General features: G+C 43.7%; 1 protein-coding gene and 1 pseudogene across 1 annotated transcript in view; both read left to right on the top strand.

The window, feature by feature from the left end:
• The window catches only part of LOC112224735, a 46,807-nt pseudogene extending 41,041 nt beyond the window's left edge, over positions 1-5,766 (top strand).
• Positions 1-17,045, top strand: part of LOC112224087 (leucine zipper putative tumor suppressor 2 homolog) — a 44,570-nt gene that overhangs the window by 11,593 nt on the left and 15,932 nt on the right. The window contains exon 2 of the mRNA XM_024387385.2: positions 14,840-14,960. The gene's annotated coding sequence lies outside the window, so the exon portion shown is untranslated. The remainder of the gene's footprint in view (positions 1-14,839; positions 14,961-17,045) is intronic.

The raw sequence follows: 17,045 nt of genomic DNA, 5'->3' as shown, positions 1-17,045 counted from the left end.
TCACAATGTGCAGTGGTCTCATATTCCATTAAAGGGTAATGTAGGGAGTAGGAAAAAACCTACTCCCTACATTTATAGTTATAGTAGTTATAGTTTTAGCATATGGTCATTTTAGAATGTCTATGGAAGTATCTATGCAATTCCGAACACAGTCCTTGTGTCTGACGATATTCCCTCCGTACCCTCCAGCCACTCTACTATACATTAGAATTTGGAATGGTATTTTCCTCTTCGTCTGCGTGTTTTCAGGACAGGGGAAATTACTGAGGTTTTGGTTACAATGAGAAGTGATCTCAGAGATTCATCATATCATTCATCATATGTTTCTTCTTGTACAGACTTCACTCTATTCCCTCATGGATAAGCATACTAGTGTTTTCCTGGGCAGATGCCTGTATAATTTCTGTGCCATTCCGTCCATAAACAAATGCTATCTCTTAGACAGAATGACACATTTACACATTCTTACAGTTCAGCCTTGCTCACACAACCTTGACAGTGGCACCTAGTTTGAACTGGTGGTATTGGAGCTGGTAGAAATGGCCCCTAACTGCCTGTCCATGGTCAGATTTTTAAAAATCCTCCTCCTATTTAAGGGTAGAATTTTGGACGAGGTAACCTGATCCTAGATTGGTGGTTAGCAAGAACCTCTACCTCGACTGTTTACATTACAATCATGGACCAACTGTTGTTTCATCACTTCCTTATTCCACCTCTGTGGCCATTTCCTTAATTCCACCTAGGGTGTGGTCCCACTGCTGAAGCCTTGAGCCCGATCCCAGATCTGTTTGTGCTGTATAGCCAACCAACTCCTTGGCACACGGCTGTGCAATAACAAACCCTTGTGGGGAGTCTGAATCCAACTTTGAATCAGACTTAATTGAAAGAAAATGCCATTTAAACACCGGAGGATGCAGAACAGTAAAATGGACACAAACTATTTCATCCAACTGGACATTCATAGCCCACTTTGTCTCTCTAGACATTTAAGGGTGTTTTAAATGATGACCTTGATCTCAAAAGGGTTTGTAGCCTATGTCTTAATGTTTAGCCTAGTGTGGAACGCAGAACACTGAGATGCAAAGTATGATCTGACTCAGTCTGATCTCAGTCCTGGGGGGATTTTTGGTCAAATGTTGATGATAGATTGCTGGTTGTCCTGCCTGCAGATTATAAGACTTAATCTGTCCTTACTTTTTTCTCTCTTTTGCCGTTCCTCACAATCCCAAACTGTCAATCAACGAAGTCTGTTTTTGAAGGGCACTTTATCTTGTCACGCATACCCTCACACAAGTATGTTCATCCAATCTTTAACTGAGCAGCGTAAACCCTTGACCTAGAACGGAATGGTTGCATATTTAGATGTGTCCTTTCCCTGCCCTCCGGCCATCCAAATACACCCTGAGCCCCAGCACTGAACAGCAGGCTTTTGGGCAGGGTGCTCTTGGCCAGGCTTTTATCATGGAAGTGTGTGGTAGCTTCAATCAGGGTTCAACTCCCCCCTAATGACCAATATCCAACAGCTCGCCATGGGGGTCTGACCTGACCTGACCTGGGCCCGGCAGGATGGAACACTATGGCTGCGTCCCACATCCTGGCATTTTAGTCATTCTCAAATCGGATAGGCCTATATTTCGCATGAAAACGTTCTTCTCTCACATAGACTAAAACAATATTAAATAGGTTGTAGTAATGTATGAGAATCGGGACATTATGGACCTGATGTTTGTGGCAAGAACAGCTGAACCCCCTGCCTGATAAGAATTAGATATTGTAAAGTTGTACACTTCTCTTTTTTTATTTCTTTCGCTGTACATCACATCCTCAATATCTTATCAGTTACTGGTTATAAATACTATAACCAGGTGATATGTACATTTATGGCTCAGCCAAGGTTTTGTCCTACTCCCTGTTCTCTCTTCTGGGATTTCCTTCACTAGTGGGTGACTCATCGTCTTTTCATTTCTGTCTGAAACTGAAGCTGCAAGTTATGTTTTATGCATGCTTTGTACCAAGGCAGCCGACAGGGGGTGGAGAAAGAGCGATAGTGAGAGAGAATGAGATGAAGAGCGAAAGGGGAGAAAGAGAACAGAGATTATTTGTGGAAACAGACATTTATTCACACTAAGGCACAATTGAGTGCCATATGCACAGCCAATGACTTTGCAAAGCAGAGAATTTACCTAATACGTCCCCTTTTTTTAGGGTAGGTTTATAAGTCCTTGCAAACACCTTTAGTATGTGACTAAATCAATCAATATACAGGTTAGATATCCAAGCATACCCTCGGATATGAACCTGTAAACCTCTCCCCTCAATAAGAGATTATAACAGATAAGAGATATCAAATAGCTGGAGATCTCCATCACTTCACTATCCTACACTACTGTTAGATCTGGGATTCGAACTGGTTCACTAGCCCGCCTCTTCAACCCCAAGGTAGCCTGCTATAAAGGCCTGTCGATAGTAATGGGTCAGAGGTTAGAGTTATCGATTGCTGTCTATGAAGGGTCTTGTTCGGCAGATGAATAATGAAATGGTAATCTGAGAATTATCTCGCTTTCTCTCTCTGCATGGCGTTTAATCCCACTCTCTTTGGCAGCTGGTGGGGCAATAACGTGGATTACTGCTGCCAATCGATCCAGAGTAGGAGGAAAGAGAGGGCTGTCGCAGCTAAGCAGCTAGTGGGCTGTGTGTGGGACAACAATCAACCTCCAGGAGTTACTATGATGTTGTCATATCATCTGATATGTCTTGGAAGCATCTCTCTCGCAAACACTGCATACCAAGGGTATTATCCAACACTGGCATTATATTGCCACAGTGATGTTTATGAAGCCAGTTTTAAAGCATGGATTGGCTTGAGCTGCATTATGTGTGGGAAGCCACAGTCCTCTTAGCAATTCCATCTGTTTATCAACATATTTACACTGCCAGGCTGAAGGACAGAATGTAAATAGTCCTCAAAGCATATTACAATATTCCTCTGCTTGTAATTGAAGAATCGAGAGCTTAGCGAACATCTCTGATCCTGCATATATCCAGTATATATATTAAAGGCCCAATGCAGTCAAAATTCAGTTTTCATTGTTTTATAACACATTGTACAACAGGTGAAACTAGCTAACACTGTAAAAGTGTGAATACACTTGATCAGTGTTATTTCTTGATAGTTGCTAGTTGAAAATACAATCTACACAGTATCTTCTAATCAGCAGGTTCTGCATGGGTGGAGTTTTGTCTTTGCCTGGTGACATCACCAAGTGGTATTTAAGCAATAAGGCACAAGGGGGTGTGGTATATGTCTTGGATACAGCCCTTAGCCGTGGTATATTGGCCATATACCACAAACCCCAGGGGTGCCTTATTGCTATTATAAACTGGTTACCAACATAATTAGAGCAGTAACAAGAAATGTTTTGTCTTACCCGTGGTATATGGTCTGATATACCACGGCTGTCAGCCAATCAGCATTCAGGGCTTGAACCACCCCGTTTATAAAAGTTCATATAGACCAATAAAAAAGCGAGTTCCAAACCTCTGCCAATGACAGATTTTTTTTCAGTTGACAGATTTTTTTCCCAGATAGTACTATTCTTGCTTGAGAAATAGCATTTTTTTTATAAACCATTTTAAAACTACTACAGTAAGGTACATTGTTTCCCAAAAATGGTTTGATTTTGAGATCAAAATGGCTGCAGTGCATTGGGCCTTGAACCAGTTACCTACTTATGTTATTTCAGCTTTAGTGTCACCACAATTTTAAAAAGTATTTGGGGACCCTATTAGATAAAAAAAAAAAAATTCAGTCTGGTATGAGAACGGTAGCCCCAATCTGTAAAAGGAGGGTGTCTGCGGGAAAGCTGAGTATCTTTTCTATTGATTGGTGCCATCAAATCTTTGGTATGACTTACTACCATATATGGGCATATGCATTTATAATGGCAGGCCGAGCCAATGACCTCATTTCAAGATGGATACTACCTACATTCCGGTTAGCGTTGTGAAGCATAAACAAAATAAACACAATACGTTGATACACACCAAAAGCTGTGACTCCACAGATCATGACTATATTTGATTTGTCTGCCTGTGACCTATCGTTATTGATCACCAGCCCCCAGAGTCAAAATGTTTATTTTACACAATGTTTTCACCAAACAGCAAACATCTTACAAGGTAAGCTTCGATTTGGTCTGTGTTTGAGCTATAGCTACATGGGGGGGTATCAAATTAATCCTTAGGTTGGTAGGAACATATCTAGCTTATTGCCAATGTTATCTGATGATGCATCACTTAATGGAAACATCGAATGTCCACTGAGTTACTTTAGTTTTTTTGAATCAAAAATATGATGTTGCCTGCTTATCCATATCCCCTGTATGTCCCACGACACCACCACAATGTTTGAGAGAGGTTGTTGTAGAAATGTAGTTTTTATAGTGAACCATAACTTTTAGGCACTTCCAGTGTGCAAAAACAGTGTAATTACCAGAGGTTGAAAGGACACGAATGTACCCTGGATACCCCATAACACCACAGTGTTTGAGTGTGGTTGATATGGTAGAACATTTATTTTATATATTTAACAAATAGCATTTAGGGATTGCAAATATGTAATAGCATTGAAATTGTCAAATTTACAGACATATACCACTTTGGAGAGATTTAGGGAGACTTGGAAACGTCCCGTGACCTCACCTGACACCACTTACTAAAACATCTGCCCATTTCTAGTTGTTAGGTCTATCAATCATATTTTTTTTCTGATATTGTTCACATGTTGTGGAAGCCATCTGATGTGTTTCCAGCTCTGGGAATCAATAATTCACGTTTAGCTTTTCAATGAAAGATGACTTTGAAAGAAAAACGGTTTTGTGTGTGCTTGATCTTGTGTCTTCTGATCATTTCCTCATAATCTCCCATATGTCTTCTTACATGTCAGAATCATGTAATTGCATATGAATAGCAGTTACTTTTGGGTATGTCTATTTTAAGCAGAAATCTACATTTTGCAATTCTTGCTTGAGAAATAGATTTTGGCTAAAAAGCTATTTTTCTTTTTGCCATTTTAATGGAAAACTAGTACTTAATTGTTACTCAGAAATTGTTTGATATTGAGATCAAAATGGCTGCAGTGCATTGGGGCTTTAACCAGTTACCTACTTATGTTATTTCAACTTCAGATTCACCACCGTTTTTCAATGTTCCCCTGAAATTAAGTACAAAGATCATTTGAGGAACTACCATTGTTATCGAGCCTTGTTAGGCACTAACTGACCCCATGGGATTAACGATGCCTATGGTTTTTGTGTGAATATGACACCAGAGTGCACTGGACAGAGGTGGGTAGTAGTGTGTACTTAAGTACATTTCTGGAGGAACTAGTACTTTTCTAGTTGCTCTCTGTGGGCTGTACTTGTACTCAAGTATTTTGACTCCCGTTACATTTTGCCAAATCACTTCAGTTACAAGGATTTATATTATTATATTGTTGCTGTCTGAAAACCTTGTCACTCTAAATGTTGAGATTTATTTTTTTTATTTTTACATGAATCGATACTATGGGTTCCACTTCACGTCTGTACACCCTGATCTGTTTCACCTGTCTTTGTGCAATGTCTACGCCCCGCTCCAGGAGTCGCCCATCTTCCCCATTATACCCGTGTTCTCTGTTTGTCTGTTGCCAGTTCGTTTTGTTCGTCAAGCCTACCAGCGTTTCCCCCCTTGTGACTGTGTTTCTATTTCCTGTTTTCACAGTTTTGACCATTGTGCCTGCCTTGACTTTGAGCCTGCCTGCTGTTTTGTACCAAGTCACACCCCACTGGATTGTTGACCTCTGCCTGCCCTTGACCTATCGTTTTGCCTGCCCCCTGTTCTAGTAATACATTTGTGTTGCTTTGACAATGTCTGCATCTGGGTCTTCCCTAAAACGTGATAGTACGAACTGGCCATGACTGACCCAACAGACTCAGACCAGCTCCACAATGCTGTCTCCCTGCAAGGAGCCACCATTGGAAGATACGGGGAGTTAATTCAATGTCTTATGGAGGGACTCCATACCCTGGCAGAACGCCATGACCAGGCATTCGATACTTTGCTGGAGCAATTCAGCAGATTCCCCAATGGGCAGCGGGTCACACCCGTAATCTCCCAGCCTACCCCAGTGTCCCGAGAACCCCGCTTACCTCCTCCGGAGCACCACGCTGGAGATTCCGGAACCAGGCTTTTCTCTCCCAGTGCTCCCTCATTTTAGAGCTGCAGCCTTCTTTGTTCCCCTCAGACCCTTCGAGGATAGCATACATCATAACGCTGATGTCCGGGAGGGCACTTGCCTGGGCTATGGCAGTGTGGGAGCAACAGTCCGCCGTCTGCCTCAGTCTGGAGGAGTTTGCAGAATAAGTTTGATTCTCTGTTGTTTGAGAGAGGCTGCTCCAGCTACGTCAAGTCTCCCGTAATGTGGCAGACTACGCAGTGGATTTTCGCACGTTGGCGGCTGAGAGTGCCTGGAACCCGGAAGCATTGTTCAACATGTTCCTGCACGGAGTATCGGAGGAAGTGAAGGAAAAGCTTGCAGCCCGGGAACTACCGACGGGTCTTGACTCGCTCTTTGCATTGACCATTCGGATCGATGGGTGACTACGAGAGTGAAGGAAGGAGAGGTTCAATTTCACTCACCCGCCCAAGGCTTTCACCTCGCCTCCGAGACATCCCGGAAGTCCCCGATGGCTCCGTTGCCAAGAGAACCCCGAGAGTCTTTTAAAGTCTGCCAATTCATCTCTTCCTGAGCCGATGCAACTAGGCTGAGCTAAGCTGTCCCCAGCCGAATGGCTATACAGGCTTCACATGAAGAGTTGCCTGTATTGTGGGACTGCTGGTCATTTTGTGGCCCTCTGTCCACTAAAAGACCAGGCTCACCGGTAGGAGCGAGTACTCTGGTGGGCCATACAGAGAACTTTTCCTCTCCCCTTACTCACCCCCCTTTTCATGCCATCTTGCTGTGGGGGAACCAGTCAAATTCTCTCTGGGTACTCATTGATTCTGGGGCCAATGAGAGCTTTATGGAAGCTACCCTGGCGTCCGAGCTGGGCATTCCTACTCAGCCCCTCCATTCCCATGGATGTTAGAGCGCTGGACGGGCGCTCTATAGACTGCGTCACCCACAATACCACCCCCATCAACCTACGTGTGTCAGGGAACCACAGCAAGACAATCCAATTCCTTAAGTCGCCTCAGGTTTCCGTCGTATTGGGATTCTCTTGGCTCCAGCGACACAATCCCCTTATTGGCTGGTCTGTTGGTGCCATCATGGGCTGGAGCCCGTTCTGCCATGCTCATTGCCTGAAGTCAGCGCAGCCTGCCTGACGACTTCTTCCTGGGGGCTCCTAAGTTGCACCGGACCTCTCCGCCATTCCCGTGGAGTACCAGGACCTCCGGGAGGTGTTCAGTAAGGCCCGGGCCACTTCTCTTCCGCCGCACCGACCCTATGACTGCAGCATCAATCTTCTCCCAGGCACCACTTCGCCCCGGGGATGACTGTACTCTCTGTCGGGTCCAGAGACCAAGGCTATAAACACCTACATTGAGGACTCCCTAGCTGCAGGGTTCATCCATCCTTCTGCCTCCCCCACTGGCGCGGAGTTCTTCTTTGTGGAAAAGAAGGACAAAACCCTGTGCCTGTGCATTGACTACCGGGGCCTCAGCGACATCCGGTGAAGAACAGCTACCACTCATCTCCTCTGCCTTCGTGCCACTCCAGGGGGCCACAGTGTTCTCCAAGCTGGACCTATGGAACGCCTACCACCTGATGCGGATATGGGAAGGAAGCGAGTGGAAGACTGCCTTCAACACAGCTAGCGGTCACTACAAGTATCTGCTCATGCCATTTCGCCTTACCAACGCCCCTAATGTGTTCCAGGCTCTGGTGAAAGATGTTCTCCATGACATGTTGAACCGATTCGTCTACCTCTGACATCCTCATTTTCTCCTGCTCAGCCCAAGAACACGTGCTCTACGTCCGACAGGTTCTCCAACATCTCCTAGAGAACCAGCTTTTTGTGAATGCAGAGAAGTGTGAATTCCATCGCTCCACCATCACCTTCCTGGGTTACATCATCACTGCAGGGATTGTACAGATGGATGCCAGGAAGTTGAGTGCTGTGGTGGATTGGCCCCAGCCTACGTCCAGAGTACAACTAATGTTTCCTGGGATTCGCCAACTTCTATCGCCCCTTTATCCGGGGCTACAGCACCCTGTCTTCCCCCCCTGTCTGCACTCACCTCTCCCAAGGTTTCGTTCACATGGTCCCCAGCCGCTGACCGGGCATTCCGGGAGCTCAAACACCCTTTCACCAAGCTCCCATCTTGGTTCATCCTGACCCTTCCTGCCAATTCGTGGTGGAGGCCGATGCTTCAGATGTCGTTGTGGGGGCTGTTCTGTCCCAGCGTTCTGCCCAGGACCTCAAGTTATATCCCTGCGCTGCCTTCTCTCAACGCCACAGAGAAACTGATGTGTGGAATCGTGAGCTTCTCACGGTGAAGATTGTGTTGGAGGGGTGGAGGCACTACCTGGAGGGGGGCGGAACATCTGTTCATTGTGTGGACCGACCACAAGAACCTGGAATATCTTGGGGGGGCAGATGTTTGTTCCTGACATGGTCCGCTCCTCGGCCCTGGAGTGGGCCCTCCAGGCTTGCCTGCCACCCGGGCTCCCGTTGGCCCCTGGCCTTTGTGCGACAACGCTTTTGGTGGCCTACCATGGTTACTGACGTCTCCGCATTCGTTGTCGCATGCACGATCTGTGCGCAGAACAAGACTCTTCTGCAAGCTCCGGCTGGTCTCCTTTAACCTCTGCCTCTCCCTCACCGTCCCTGGTCTCGCATCTCCCTGGACTAATGGCAACACCGCCATCCTGACAGTAGTGGACCGGTTTTCCAAAGCCACCCACTTCATTCCTCTCCCCAAACTACCCTCTGACAAAGAGGCTCATGGTGCAGCACATCTTCCGGATCCATATGGACTCCCAGTGGACATGGTCTCCAACCGGGGTCCTCAGTTCTCGTCCTGGTTCCGGAAGGCGTTCTGCACACACATTGGGTCGTCGGCCAGCTTGTCCTCTGGGTTTAGGGAAGACCCAGATGCAGAACGTGTCGAAGTAACAAAAGTTTATTACTAGAACAGGGGGCAGGCAAAACGACAGGTCAAGGGTAGGCAGAGATCAATAATCCAGATCAGACTCCACATGGTACAGAACGGCAGGCAGTCTCAGGGTAGGCAGAATGGGAAAACCTGGGAAAACAGGAACTAGAAACAGACCGGCGCAAGGGGGAAAAAGCTGGTAGGCTTGACGATCAAAACAAACTGGCAACAGACAAACAGAGGATACAGGTATAATACACTGGGGAAGATGGGCGACACCTGGAGTGGGGGCGGAGAGGAGCACAAAGACGGGTGAAACAGATCAGGGTGTGACATAAATGATGGAAAATATTCAAAATAGCTTTGCATCAAAACTCTTGTCCATTGGCTTGTCAAACCCTGTATTTCCACCACGGCACATGAAGTGAAGCACACGTCTTCACTGCTAAGGAGATTTTTGTTTGTGGGTTCTTAGCCAAATGTGATCAGAACTAAGTTGCACTTTACCTTCTACTTTTGTAATATTGTATATTTCTGGAGTAAGATGAGTATTTATTGGATTAAATTCTGCTGTTGAAATTGTGTTTTGAGCGTGAGTGCAAATGAAATGGCTAGGTAGCTAATTAGCTAGCTAGTTTGCTTTGGTCAAACCATTGTCAGATTCTGAGTTATCTCCTGTTTTTATCTCCCACAATGATCTCTGCTTGTTGGCTAAATTAACTAGCCACCTTGTCATTGGCAGAAAATGTGAACAGATTATTCAGATGTGTATGGCAATACAGTGCATTCAGAAAATATTCAGAACCCTTTTTTTTGTTACGTACCAGCCTTATTTATTCTAAACTAGATCAAATTAATTGTATTCAGAACCCTTTTTGTTACGTACCAGCCTTATTCTAAAATAGATCAAATTAATTGTTTTCCTCATCAATCTACACACAATACCCCATAATGACAAATTGAAAACAGGCTTTTAGACATTTTTGCAAATATATATAAATAAGGCATTTCTGTTTTACATTTTGAATACAAGTATTCAGACCCTTTGGTTGAGCTCAGGCGCATCCTGTTTCCATTGATCATCCTTGATGTTTCTACAACTTGATTGGAGTCCACCGGTGGTAAATTCCATTGATTGGACATGATTTGGAAAGGCACACCTGTCTACAGAAGGTCCGGCAATTGACAGTGCATGTCAGAGCAAAAACCAAGTCATGAGGTTGAAGGAATTGTCCGTAGAGCTCCAAGACAGGATTGTGTCGAGATACAGATCTGGGAAAGGTACCAAAAATGTTCTGCAGCATTGACGGTCCCCAAGAACACAGTGGCTTCCATTATTCTTAAATGGAAAAAGTTTGGAACCACCAAGACTTTCTAGAGCTGGCCAACTGGCAAAACTGAGCAATTGGGAACCCCGATGGTCACTCTGACATAGCTCCTCTGTGGAGATGGGAGCACCTTCCCGAAGGACAACCATCTCTGTAGCACTCCACCAATCAGGCCTTTGTGGTAGAGTGACCAGATGGAAACCACTCCTCAATAAAAAGCACATGACAGCCTGCTTGGAATTTGCCAAAAGGCACCTAAAGGACTCTGACTATGAGAAACAAGATTCTCTGATGTGATGAAATCAAGATTTGTCCTGAATGCCAAATGTCATGTCGGGAGGACATCACGACGGTGAAGCATGATGGTGGCAGCATCATACTGTGGGAATATTTTTCCAGGTCCGGGACTGGGAGACTAGTCAGGATCGAGGGAAAGATGAACAGAGCAAAGTACGGAGAGATCCTTGATGAAGATCTGCTCCAGAGCGCTCAGGACCTCAGACTGGGGCGAAGGTTCACCTTCCAACAGGGCAAAGACAACGCAGGAGTGGCTTTGGGACAAATCTCTGAATGTCCTTGAGTGGCCCAGCCAGAGCCCGGACTTAAACCCAATCGAACATCTCTGGAGAGACCTGAAAATAGCTGTGCAGCGACGCTCCCCATCCAACCTGACAGAGCTTGAGAGGATCTGCAGAGAAGAATGGGAGAAACTCCACAGATACAGGTGTGTCAAGCTTGTAGCGTCATTCCAAAGAAGAATTGAGGCTGTAATCGCTGCCAAAGGTGAAGGGTAGAAATACTTAGTACATTTACATATTTAAAAAAAAATATTCGTCATTATGGGGTATTGTGCTTTAAAAACATAACAAAAAGTCAAGAGGTCTGAATACATTCCAACTGCACTGTAAATAGCTAGTTAGTGATAAACTGGCTAATCTAGTGCCAACCATGTAGCTAGCTGACTAATGTTAGCTAGATCAACCAGTCAGCCCAGTGTAGAATCCTTCCTATTCATTGTTCTCTGTCACTGTGTGTTTAGTGTATGTCTAAATGTCATTCTGTTTTAATGACAGGGCCTATAGGCACATCCGTCATGCAGTGAAACATCTCAGTAAGCTTTGTAACATATAGCTACTATAGTTTGTTGGTGTATTTTTCTTTTTATTTACAACTTCTAGCAGCACAACTGAGGGGAAGGAGAATGGGCTAGGCAAGAAAATAAAATAACTTTCACATTGGAAGAGAAGGAGGATGAAGGGTAAATCCTAGTTTGGCAGGAAAAAATGATTTGTGTTGACTTGCAATTGATATCTGCACGGTTTGATTATTTATTACTTGCATGAATCTTACCTTGATATTTAATTCTATGCTGAAATCTGTCTGATTTGCATACTAGTAACATGATTCATAGTGAAATTTCAGTATTGATTGTTTGACATCACACTTGGTGTAAATATTTCTAGTACGCATTCACCATCACATGTACTTGAAATTATATTGTAAAATCAATTTTAATTAATGCTATTGAAATTGAGAAATCATGCCAATGTCTCAGACCGTTTTACTAGGCATGGGCGGTATACAGAATGCCATACAATACCTTCATAGCAACTCTGTGCCATATTGGGATATTTGGTAATACTGGCACTGAACCCAGGGGGGCGCTATTTTCTAACCACACAGCCGCTGTAATCCGAAGGTTAGCAATGCTAACAAGTACATGTAAAATCTCGTAGAGAATGCTAACGAGCGCATTGCGAATATTTTATACAGTCTCTGACAAACTATTTTCAGGACAAACATCCCAGCTCATAAAGTTAAACAAGTAACCAACATTGTTTTGCTTCAAGCACAAAACAAATATTAGACAGCAAGGCTCTTGATCCAGGAGGGGATTCTCTGCTGTTACCAAACAAAACTTGATTTGAGATAAGTAGCTACTAAATTAGAAAACAAAATGCACAACTGCAGAGCTGTAATGGATTTCCTCTTCTGAGGAGGAGTAGGAGAGATCGGACCAATGCGCAGCGTGTTACGTATCCATAATGTCTTAATGAGAATGAATACAAAATACAAAAAGAACAAGAGAATCAAAATGAAAACCGAAACAGTCCCGACTGGTGCAAACACTGAAACGGAAAATATTCACCCACAAAACACAGGTGGGAAAGTATGATTCTCAATCAGAGACAACGAACGACACCTGCCTCTGAGAACCATACCAGGCCAAACACATAAACACAACCTAGAAAAACGAACAGACTGCCCACCCCAACTCACGGCCTGACCTTACTAAGACAAAATAAAGGAACTAGTGTCAGAACGTGACAAGAGCATTTAACACATTTTAGACAGTTAACTTAATAGTTATAGGATATCTAGCTGGCAAACATTTAGTTATGAATTCCATACTGTAACTAGATCACCTGGCTGCACAGCAGTGAGTGACTCACAAGGCTCTGGTCTCTCTTCATTGGTTGCTTGTAAACAAACACCACATGACTGGGACTTACCGGTAAGCTTCAAAATGAAAAGTTGTGACAGGTGAAATGAAGAACGCAATCTTCTTTATCTCCTAACGCATTGCACATATTGACTGCAGGTATTTAGTATGAAACATATATGCACTCACTGGATAAAAATGCAGTTTTTAAAAAATACAAAAGTAGCTACAAATATTCAAGTTTAGAAATGGTTTTTGACAGTACTGAAAAACTATCCTGTGACTATTTCCAAATACCCCGGTATACTGCCCAAGCCTACCGTTTACCTTTTTTTTTAATGAAAGTGCGCACATTGATAGATATTAAGTCAACTTTGAATAAGACTGTACAGCCTACCTGTCCTGGGGGACATCTGCAAGATGATGCTGACAGGCTTTAATAATAAATGCATTAAGATGTTCTTTTTGTTTGCTATCACAATTTACCACTTAAAGAAATGGAGGAAGGAAGGATGTATTATCAGAGAATTAGAACAGCAGCCCAGTCCAAGAGCCTGCTAGGATGAATTCCTGTGATCTGCTGGTAGTCTGATCCGCTTCACAACCAGGCTGCCATGGCTACCAGAGGGCTTTATTTCCCCTTGGAAGCTCTTTATGCCGGACTTGAGTCTTGAGTTTCACCCGTACTCTGGCTCTCAGAGGAAGACAAAAGAGGGGACAGAGGTGCTTTAGAGAGGACTAATGAACATAGTGGAGAGGTGAAGTATTCACTCAGCGCTGTCGTAAATGAGGGAAATTCACAGTTCGTTAAGTGTTCTCTTATGTTTGCATGGAATTCCACTCTGCGTTCCACCATCATTGACATGATGACTCAGATTTTCCTTGGAAAGGTCACTTCCTCCTTACAAAACAAGAGTAGTATTTCGACACACTCATTACTACACTCATGACCCTTCAGGTTTTCCGGCTCAGTGTTGGTACTGTAGTAGTTTTAGCTAAGGTCCTGTGTTCATGGGTTGTGCTTAGGACTGCTACTGTGACCATATTACCGCCACACTGGCAGTCAAGAGTCATTATGGCAGTCAAATTCCACCTGACCATTTAGTTACAGTAATTAGGTCATTAGTAGCCTACCAAACTTGCTAACTGCCTGGTACTCAGCACTCTATTGTCCCTCTAATCACTCTGACATCAATGCAAATGTTATCAAAAATCTAATCAAACTCTTCATAAGAACCCATGAGCTCATGTTGCAGAACATTTCTATAGGCTATGCAATTGCATGAGAAAACAGGGATGGCCTATTAAAAATAGGAAGATCCCCTCCGCTTTCTATCGGCTAGGCCTACTATATTTATCTCTCAACCTTCCTAATATTAAGCACATTGCTTCTCTTTATAACAGGTTGGTATGAAAATGAACCACGGGAATTAGCGTCCTCCATTCACTATTTAAGTGCATAGACACGTATTGTTTTCCACTGCCCCTGTTTCGAGACATTCACATGATAATGGTCCATTCCAATTCAAAACAAATGTCACACACGTATTATTTAGTATATGCAAAGACTAGATTAAATCAAGAATCGTCTGATGGGTGACAATATTGGCCTCTCACTTGTGAATGATGTATTTTCCACTAGGAAATTCAAGGCATTATCAAGTGCTTGTCAAATCGTGAATGAGTGACTGGTGTAGTGTGTACACAGCCTGCGCTGTAGTGTAAATGTAGATGTTCACAAAGGTCTGCATCAGTGGCTTGTAGGTAATGCGTGGAAGCCAGGAGATGCTAAATGTGTTTATGTTAGTTAACGGTCAATTACCGTGAGACCAGCAGTTATTTGCTTGACAATCCCCAGGTTGACACAATTTCATGACTACCACAGCCCTAGTTCTGCTCATTTCATTTTTCTTTCTGTTTGTTTCTGTAGTCCATGAGCAGAGAGGGAGTAGAGCCCCAGCAGCGGCAGTGAGTCCATGGGATGCACGGCCGACCTGTTCCACCTACTTCTCTCAGGCCTCCAGAAGCTGAATACAAGGTGCCATTGAGAGGTGAGCGAGCTGGAGAACCCAATGTGCCTCTGATTTTATATGTGCTTCGCTCAGTTGGTTCTCCTAGAAAGAGATGGCTTTCTGTCTTTCACATACCTTTTTATTTTGTCCTGTACCTTGAAGTTACACTCTGTGGAAACATTCTCAAATTACTACCGAGATTTATTCTCTGTCAGAGTGTTACTTTAGAGCTCACATCTGCTTTTGTCTTTATGCTCTGTTTTAAGGGTGCTCTCAGATAGTCTTCTAGAAGTCACTGCAGCGCTTGGGCTATTGCGGCTCTACGTGAACCACACTAAGACATTATAAGGATGTTGTTATACTATATGTTGTAGAATGCATTATGCCCGGTGGGCTTTCAGTAAAGTGCTACCAAGTCAGTGTGTAGTCAATCCGTTTTGTCCTCTACGTGTGGTTGTTGTTCTCCTAATTCCAGCCGTGCGTGCGAAGTAACCATTTAAATCACTTAACCACACTAGCCTACTCCTCTAGCTACTCCACCTTTAGTCTACACTGTCGGAGCATACAACTGATTAAAACAAAACGTTTTCATTGATTGAGGTCAGATGGAGGATTTGCAGGTCATGGCTGAGGCTGAATGGTGTCCCCACTTAACCACACTAAGTGCTGTACCTCTTAAAATGGAGGAGTAACCCCTAATCTCTTTGGCACACCATACTGTAATCCAGAGTGCGAGTAAGTAAGGTGTCTTCCAAGTGAATACTCTACAGAGTTGCACTGTATACCGAAACTTCTGTACTTGTATACCGAAGCTAGTACAAGAAACTGTTCGGTACTAGAATTTCTGTTACTTTCGGTACTTCTGTCAATTGTGTCTCATGTCATATGTGGATTGAGAGGTTCGAGTCTTGTCGAGTAATTTGTCTTTATCTTCTTAAGGGAGCAGTAGTAAGCTAGCCAGGCTGCTTGCGAATGCAGCTGACACAGCTCAAGCCATTTCTGACAAGCAAGCGAGAGGAGAGCGAAAATACTGACAGCATTTTTCCAGCGAAAACATAATATACCACGTCCGCAGCTGGTTGACAAAACTGCCACCAGAAGCAAACTATGGTAATATTTTGCTTACCAAAACAACTATGTTAGATGTGTTATATAGCAGTGCAGTGTAAGAGGTTTAGTTGCGAAACATTTTTTTTTTACACGTGACTTTTTGCATTGCAACGTTATTCTACTACCAACTAAATTCAAATTCCTATTTAGGGACAATGACATGAGCATTATAGTATGATTACAACCCAAAAGTAATTAATCTGTGACCGCAATATATTTAAACTACTTCACTAGCAGTCACCACTAGCCAGCCAGCAGCCCTGGGTCATGGCTAGAAGGGATCCAGCTTCTGTCAAATTAACGTCAAAAGTAGAATTTCTTTGTATTTTAGTTACAATTCCTAACCTTAACCTAATTCTCCTAACCTGCTATGTTCATTTTCCTAACCTGCTGACGTTAATTTGACAAACGCTGCCATGGCCGCAGCCCTGGGTGGAGCATTGCACCCAAGGAGTTGAAATGTACTCTGGGAAAAGTACTATGCTGTGTAATTTGGATTTCTATGTTGTGTAGACTATTGCAATATACAAGCTTAGGAAATTAACTTTAAAGTGTTTTTTTGTTATTTTGGAACTAAATGATTAATTTAATATATTACATTATTTAGCTGTAATGAATCATAGAATCATTACCCAAGAACGCCAAGGTAACCTGCGTAAATTACTACCACCCCATAGCACTCACGTCTGTAGCCATGAAGTGCTTTGAAAGGCTGGTCATGGCTCACAGCATGATCCCAGAAACCCTAGACCCACTACAATTCGCATACCGCCCAATAGATCCACAGATGACTCAAACTCCATTGCACTTCACACTGCCCTTTCCCACCTGGACAAAAGGAACAGCTATGTGAGAATGCTGTTCATTGACTACAGCTCAGCTTTCAACACCATAGTGCCCTCAAAGATCATCACTAAGCTAAGGACACTGGGACTAAACACCTCCCTCTGCAACTGGATCCTGGACTTCCTGATGGGCTGCCCCCAGGTGGTTAAGGGTAGGCAATAACACATT

This window comes from Oncorhynchus tshawytscha, linkage group LG25, assembly GCF_018296145.1.
Source record: "Oncorhynchus tshawytscha isolate Ot180627B linkage group LG25, Otsh_v2.0, whole genome shotgun sequence".
Classification (NCBI taxonomy): Eukaryota; Metazoa; Chordata; class Actinopteri; order Salmoniformes; family Salmonidae; genus Oncorhynchus; species Oncorhynchus tshawytscha.
This window is presented reverse-complemented; position numbering and strand designations above follow the sequence as displayed.